Source organism: Somniosus microcephalus, chromosome 21 (genome assembly GCF_052327205.1).
Source record: "Somniosus microcephalus isolate GS21.2 chromosome 21, FLI_Smic_1.0, whole genome shotgun sequence".
Taxonomy (NCBI): Eukaryota; Metazoa; Chordata; class Chondrichthyes; order Squaliformes; family Somniosidae; genus Somniosus; species Somniosus microcephalus.
This window is the reverse complement of record NC_141007.1, coordinates 62756049-62764397: the sequence shown is the minus strand read 5'-3', so window position 1 is coordinate 62764397 and position 8349 is coordinate 62756049. Positions and strand designations below refer to the sequence as shown.

The window sequence follows — 8349 nt, the reverse complement described above, 5'->3', positions numbered from 1 at the left end:
AATGCTCTTTGACCAAGCTTTTAGTCACCTGTCCTAATATCTCCTTCTTTAGTTCAGCGTCAATATGTTAAAACTGCTGTATAAATGCAAGCTGTTGTGGTTGTTGAGTGTGTAAATCCTTCAAAGATCAGAATGCAGTCTGTTAGTGGCTCAGTTCTCAGCATTGTCTCATCTGTATGCATAATTGACCAACTCTCATCTGTGGAGTTAATTGACATCAGGTGCAGCATTCACAACATGAGGAGTCAACAGCATTAGCCATTTCATTTAAGTATTACTTAAATGCTAACAGGGTTTTTGAAGTTGCTGAGGAATTTGTTGCCAACAGGCTTGATCTGCAGTCACGGGATCAATGTTGGGGGGCCGCAGTAGGAATGGTTAGAAAAAAGGAGGAAGAAAATCAAAGATATGGTTACGCGAGGCATATTTTGGAAGGTAAGTAATCACATTGTGAAAGGATTAATGCTTTAGATCAATTTGTTCTCTGCACATGATGCACCCCACAACATATGTGCAATACTGATGATCTTGATACTAAAGAATTGCTATTGGGGTAATTGAGTCGATGAAATTGTATTATTATCCATGTATTATCCTAAGTTACAGGTTGTCAATGTATTTGCAGTTGAGCAGATCGCTCCTTTTAATTTAAAAGCAAACATTTTAGCAATATTATCTGCAATTAGCAATGCTGTCCAGGTATCTAATGGTTAACTTTCATTCTATACCTATGAAAGCTCAAGCGTTCTAATTGACTGATGAATGTACTTTTAACTTTGCAATTTGTTACATTCCCCTGCTCATTTCCACCTTCTTTTAGGTTCCTTGGCAAGAATCTCCAAGAGGCTGTTCAGGCTTCTGTCAGTGCTACTCCACATAAAGATACTGAGGCACACAAGGGCAGCACAGATTTCCAAATCTGCAGATTTCCTTTCTTCCGCCGACAAGCTTTAGTGAAGAGTAAAAGTAAAATGCAGCAGATGGTGGAAATCTGAAATAAAAAGAGAGGATGCTGGAAACTTTCAGCAGGCCAGGCAGCATCTGCTGAGAGCAGAAGGTAGGATTAACATTTCAGGTATCTGACCCTTGGTCATAACCCTTGTTGTAAACCAGTGTGTCGAGAACTGCAAGTGTGAACTCACACCTTATTACTCAATGGCACTTCTGAAAATGCCACAAATGCAGCAGGCAAGACATTTTTAATTAAGCAACATCAAATAGTATTGACAAACTTGCACAATCCCTTAGCTAATCTGTACTGTGTTCTTTAATTTACCTTATGCAACGTTCTGAGAGGAAATATAATGTAACTCCAGTTGCATAATTTCTGGTGGTTAATTTTTTTTAGTACCTAATATGCTTCAGAGTAATATAGACTATTTTATCAATTATTTGTCAATGCTCAAATATTCACCCCTGTACTTGGTTCTGAATCATTTCTTGATGTGGTAAGGGAATTTATTGTTGAAAAAGATGCATGTGACACGAGTTTAAGATGTTCTTTGGCAAGATATCAATGTATAATTATGGCTTTGCTTTCAGCAGCCCATCTGCCACTGAGAAATGAACTCTGTGCTGGGGTACGGAAGGAAAACAATTGAACTGTTTGTGAAACATTTACATTTTATTGCAGCCACAAACTCCAACTTATTGGGGGTAATTTTAACCTCCAAGATCGGGTGGGAAATTAAAATGTTGTGAGACAGGAACCCAACCTGCCTCGAACCGGCCCACCTCTGGTTTTAACGGAGGTGGGACAAGGGGCGGGCGACCAATCCGTTCTCGGGAGGCGGGTCGGGTGTTGAAACCTTTTAAGGAGGCTGTAGTTTTTTTTATTTGTTTATGGGATCAGGGCATCGCTGGCAAGGCCAGCATTTATTGCCCATCCCTAGTGTAGTGTATGTAACTGTTCTACCTTTAAGAGAACTATTGTATGTAACCGTTCACCTTTAAGAGAACTATTTTAGGTGTGGCACTACTTTATCTTGGCTGCTGTATACTGTAATACCGACGGTGACCACACCGGTATATAAGTGCTGTGTCAGGATTTATTGGGCAGATTCGCCCTGACCTTCGAATAGTAAAGTCCTGTTAAAGTTACTCTTGTAGTCTGTGTATTAATTCGCCATAATACCTACAGACTTTACAGTGGCGACGAGTTCGATCCTACCCTGTGGCAACAATACTTCCGAAGCAGTTAACGAGCGTCGAGAAGAGGCACCCGCCCTCGTCGTTCTGCTGAGAGAAAACTCGAGTCTGCAGAGCAAGGAAGAATTCAGACATGAAGCCTTCCATCAGCAACAGGCACTGATTGTCCCTTCTGCCACGGTGGTGAGTGAGCCGATCAGCACGAGAAGCAAGTCGGCCACGGTGACTGTGAGTAAAGGGAAAATAAAAAAAAAATAAACAGAGGATAAGGGCGGTGAACTCGACCACGGTCGGGGGAAAGGAGCCGGACAGAAGTCGGGCCCAGAGGCGCTGAGACTGGGGCAGCATGGAGCACGGAAGCCGCGGTACAAGCGGGCTGGGAGACGCAACGGCGTCGTGAGACAGCTAGACCGCGACCGGCGAAAAAGGCCGGGCAGCTACCGAGGCCACGAGGCGCTGCGACCGGGATCGTAAGGCGCGGGAAGATATAAAAATAAATAAACCGCGGTGAACTCCGCCGCAGCCGGGGAGGAAAGCACCAGACTGCGAGAGGGCTGGGAGGCGCGATTGGAAGCCGCTGAGGGAGAGACAGAGCCCGAGCGAGCGGGAGAGACAGAGCCCGAGCGAGGGAGACTGAGCGAGATCCAGCCAGCGGCTGAAACTGTTCGCCGTCAACGGGTTGTACCCAGTGCCGGTTGCCCTGCCGAGAAAAGGGAACAAGGAACGCACTGAAGCTGACGCGCAGGCTGCGAACCCCGAAAGCCAGCGGTCGTCGCCCGAGGGGAAAAGCTTACCCCTCCCGCCAGGGGAAGAAACGCGGGAAGCCGCCAGTAGGCGGGGAAGACGACAGAAGCGGGAAACCGCCATTTTGAAAGTGGGCGGGGGAAGAAGACAAGCGCGGGAAACCGCCATTTTGCCAGTAGGCGGGGAAGAAGACAAGCGCGGGAAACCGCCATTTTAAAAAAAAAAGAAAAATTTCGTGTTTGTTTCGCAGAAAGATAGTGAAGATGCCTAAGCATGGTAACATCAACAACTTCGATTCCGAGGTGGAAGATTGGGCCACGTACGTAGAACGTATCGAGATATATTGTGAGGCCAATAAGATAGCAGATGATGATAAAGCTCTCACCCTATTAAACGCAATGGGGGCAAAGACATACGGGCTATTGAAGCATCTTCTATCACCAGCTAAACCGGCGGATCAGACTTTCGCTAATATTGTTGCTGTCCTGAAGGATCATTTGAACCCCACACCACTGATGTTGGCGGAACGATTCAAATTCTATGCGACAACGCAACGGAAAGAGGAAAGCAACGCGGAATACTTGGTTGAACTGCGTAGACTAGCGAAATACTGCCAGTTTGGGGAAAATCTGACAGAGGCATTGAGAGACAAGTTCGTGTGCGGGTTGTCGAAGGAAGGAACACAAAAGCGTCTGCTAGAAGAGAACGATCTCACACTTGATAAGGCTGTCCTTATTGCAGCATCGCACGAAGCCGCAGCGAGAGGCACAGCGGAAATGCAGCTGAAGGCAGCGGTACTCCGTGTGGATCAAATTACTTCGGGTACATCGAAATGTTATCGTTGTGGGAAGACAACACACGACCAGAACCAATGCTGGTTTAAAAACCAGGAATGTAGAAAATGTGGCAAACTTGGTCACATAGCTAAGGTATGCCGGTCAGGAAAGAAGACCAACAACAACAAAAAAAAAGTCGCCGCAGGAAAAGTACAATAAGGTACACAAGGTGGCTGAGAAGAGTTCAGATGAACAGAATTCGGATTCAGACCCAACCGTTCAGGAACTGGGTAGTCTGAGAATTCACAATGTGAGTAAGGAAGCTGACCTGCAAACTATCTGGGTCATGCTAAAAATAGCCGGAGTCCAAGTGAAAATGGAATTGGACACAGGATCAGCCCTATCAGTCATAAATCGAAGGGATTACAACCGGCTATTCTCACACATACCCTTGAGAGATACCAAGATCGTATTGCAGACATACACGGGGCAGAAAGTATACCCCATGGGAAAGATAAAAGTCAAGGTGAGAGACAGGGGCAAAGAACACCAAGGAATGTATTTATATGTACTACCTGAGGGAGGTCCACCACTTCTGGGACGGGAGTGGATCTGGGAAATAAACATGGAATGGCACTATTTAAAAGCAATAATGAGTGAGAACTCGGTGAAGACAATCAGCTCAGACTCTGAAACGGATGACGATAAGACCAGCCCAGGTGCGAAAGACAAGTTTAAAATGGACTTGCTGACTAAGGTTGGAAAAACGAAGGAGTGCATAAATGCTTATGCTTCAGAGGAGAACAAAGTTTCAGAACAGAATTCCACTGAACAACAACATAGTTTGACAGAGAATTCTGAGTCTGTCCAGTTTACAGATATGCACAATTCTGAGGAACACCGGGCTCGAACTCAACTCCATTTCAAATTACAACAGCAATTAGAACAATTGAGTTGCTGTCTCGAACAAGAGATGAAAGCAATGGAAAAGTTCTGTGACACAGAGTGGGAGAACCTGGAAAGACAACAGAAACAGCTGATGGAGAAAAAGGAGCAGGAGCACACAAACCGTCGGGGCAAGGAGGCCAAACGAATCAAAGCTGATTCGGTTTCAGAAGGTGCGTGCTTTAATCTGGTGGAGCAAGAGGTTCAACAACTGAAAGCGCTTGTTAGCGGATTGCAGGCAGAAAAGACTGATTTGGTCGCCGTGAACTCCGAGCTCCTACTGAAGTTGGGTGCAGCATCACCGGACGATTCAAGTGGGGAAATTCGAATGGTGGAGGCTGCGGATGATGGCGAAGTAGAAACAGCAAAGGAGCCCCAGGGCAAGGTTATAAACAGCCCTGCAGCTACTGGGAAACGTATGAGGTCAGAAGAGTTAACGGTCAGCCAACTCTTTCATATGCTGAAGGACAAGACTCTGAAATGGGAACAAATTGAACATGAGTTTAAATCTTCAAAGGAGAGGGGTTTGGAGCTCCCAAAAGTTATTGAAATAGCTGAGGTTGCAACACAGACTGAGAAGATGGCAGCAGAGCAACCCTTGGATGCCAAAAGTACGCTGACTCACGTCAATGTTGAACAACAGAAGGTTGAAACAGCTGCTGCAGTAGAGGGATTGAATAGTCCGATCAACCAATCTCCGAATGAAGTTGAAGTATTGAAATCACAAATGACGTCATTAGTGAAAGACTTGCAGGAAGCCCAGAAAAAGCTGGATGAAGCTGAACGCCTGAAGAAGTCTCTTCAGGAAAGATGTCTGGATTTGGAACAAAAGCTGGCTAATGTCCAGCTGGGTATGGAGGAAATAGAAGACCCTCTCACTGGCCTAGCTCAAGTTGACACCGAATATTACCATGACCTGTTGGACGACATCGAATATTACGATGACCTGTTCTGCCCAGCTTGTGATGAAAACTCCCAAAGTGCAGAAACCATGAAGAATCACAAAAAGTCTAAGGAACATTGGGAGATGGTGGCGCTACTATGGAAAAAGGAGGACGAGAAGGAGGAACTGTGCATGCAGCTGGCAGCTGACAGTGGAGCCCAGAGAGTCTCCAAGAAGCAGAAAAGGAAAAGACGAAGCAGAAGATGATGATGATCATCTGGACCATCATCATCACTACTAGATCACGCACGGGGTCCCTTCGAACGGAGCCAAATCAGTTTGGAAGTAGAAAAACTTCCCAAGGTACTCCAGTTTTTACAAGCCAACAATGCTGGTTCAGAAGGACGGAAGTTCAAGCTGTTAAGTCCAGTGAAGGACTATTGGATGAGTCACTCCAGCAACGTGAACCGACTACACCACAGGGAACTGCTACACCACTGAGGTGTTGTCAGGACCGAGTCAAGAAGCACGGAAGGCGCATCCACCGAGATTGAATCTGTGAACTGTTTTCCGCAGAGACTACATCTGTGAACTGTTTTAACATGAAGTTGGATATATGTTATGATGTTATGTTTAATGGGGAATAAGTATGTTGTAAGCTAAAAAAGGAGGATTGTAGTGTATGTAACTGTTCTACCTTTAAGAGAACTATTGTATGTAACCGTTCACCTTTAAGAGAACTATTTTAGGTGTGGCACTACTTTATCTTGGCTGCTGTATACTGTAATACCGACGGTGACCACACCGGTATATAAGTGCTGTGTCAGGATTTATTGGGCAGATTCGCCCTGACCTTCGAATAGTAAAGTCCTGTTAAAGTTACTCTTGTAGTCTGTGTATTAATTCGCCATAATACCTGCAGACTTTACACCTAGTTTTCCTTGAAGGTGGTGGTGAGCCGCCTTCTTGAACCGCTGCAGTCCATGTGGTGAAGGTACTCTCACAGTGCTGTTAGGGAGGGAGTTCCAGGATTTTGACCCAGCGACGATGAAGGATCGGTGATATATTTCCAAGTCAGGATGGTGTGTGACTTGGAGTGGAACTTGGAGTTGGTGGTGTTCCCATGTGCCTGCTGCACTTGTCCTTCTAGGTGGAAGAGGTCACGGGTTTGGGAGGTGCTGCTGAAGAAGCCTTGGAGAGTTGCTGCAGTGCATCTTGTAGATGGTACACACTGCAGCCATGGTACATGGTGGAGGGAGTGAATGTTTAAGGTGGTGGATGGGGTGCCAATCAAGTGGGCTGCTTTATCCTGAATGGTGTCAAGCTTCTTGAGTGTTGTTGGAGCTGCACTCATCCAGGCAAGTGGAGAGTATTCCATCACACTCCTGACTTGTGCCTTGTAGATGGTGGAAAGGCTCTGGGGAGTCAGGAGGTGAGACACTTGCCGCAGAATACCTGGCCTCTGGCCTGCTCTTGTTGCCATAGTATTTATGTGGCTGGTCCAGTTAAGTTTCTAGTTAATTGTGACCCCCAGGATGTTGATAGTGGGGGATTTGGCGATGGTAATGCCACTGAATGTCAAGGGGAGGTGGTTAACCTTCATTTTAACAAGATTTCTATTTTTAACCCATGGCAGTCAGGTTTCCCAGGGCTCACAGGCAGAAGGAGATGAGAAGGGCCGGATCCATTAGGTAAATGGCTTTACAGCACTGTTTGTGGGCCAGGAGAAGCAGGAGTGCCTCTTCCTGGCCCAACAAGCTAACCTGTAAACACCCCCCTGCCACCCATGATCTCCATCTGACACCTCCCCCACCCCCATCACCAACCCCTGAACTCCCCTACGATCTCTGACTCTCCCCTCAACAACTCCACTTCTCCCCCTCCGATCTCTCCCCGACCTCACCCCGTGATCAGCCCCGACCCTGAAAAACACGTTCTACCCATAACCACTCCCCCGGGCAATCCCTACCCCCAACAACCACTAAACCTACCTGCTCCTGGGCTGCGGCCTTTTCTGGAGCCTTCGCCGCCCAACAGTGAGCCAAGCCGGTCAATCAGGCTGGCTTCCGGCCGGGGAATCTGTTTTTAAAAAAAAAAAAAACCACGCACGCCCTGGAATGTTAACTCAACGGCATTCGGGGAAACCTGGACTCCCGACCATAACTCCTCCCGCCCTCCCCCCAAACTCTGAAACTCCGCCCCAGTAAATATCGGGGTCATTATATCAATAAAAAATTAAAGAAAACATGCAAGTAATTAGAATGTTGATTAAAAATTAAATTCTGCAGGTAGGCATAAAAAAGTGAAGACATGTATTTTTCTGTAACATTTTAATGAGTACTGTAACGAGGTAAATAGCGCTGGATATTACGAAAAAGCAAGTGAACCAGTTGAGTTGGAAGTAAGAGAACTTTAGCTAAATGAGAAACATGTTGAAAATGATGAAAGAGAATAATCTCTGTGGTTACTATTCATAAAGGTACCAATTAACAATTGCCTTAGGGCCCCCAGTAAGTGTAGTAAGGGCAGTGACTGGAGCAGTTGAAAACATGTACATTGAGTTTGTGCCATCATCACGATCGCCCACAGACTGAAATCCATGACATTGAAACTATTTTGGAATCAGCAATGTAGGTACTTCAAAATAATGGCAGTAATTTTATTGACTGACAATGGAAAAGTAAATTGTACTGTTTAGACACTATGTAGTAATCAGCCCAGTTAATGGTAATTCTATTCTGTAAAGTAGCTTCAATTATCTAATAGGTTTCAAGGATTTTCAGTAATCATCTCAATTTCAGAATGAACCGTCCATCATGGTAAGAAAAAAAACTTGCATTTATATAGCGCCTT

The 8349-nt window shown here is 45.7% G+C and overlaps 1 long non-coding RNA gene across 1 annotated transcript; it reads right to left on the bottom strand.

Annotated features, from left to right (window-relative positions):
• Positions 1-616: 616 nt before the first annotated feature.
• LOC147102872 (uncharacterized) lies at positions 617-7646 on the bottom strand. Its single transcript, XR_015073182.1, has 2 exons — positions 7488-7646; positions 617-991 (listed from the first exon to the last, which is right to left on the bottom strand). It is a non-coding gene; the product is annotated as an uncharacterized LOC147102872 (long non-coding RNA).
• Positions 7647-8349: the final 703 nt, after the last annotated feature.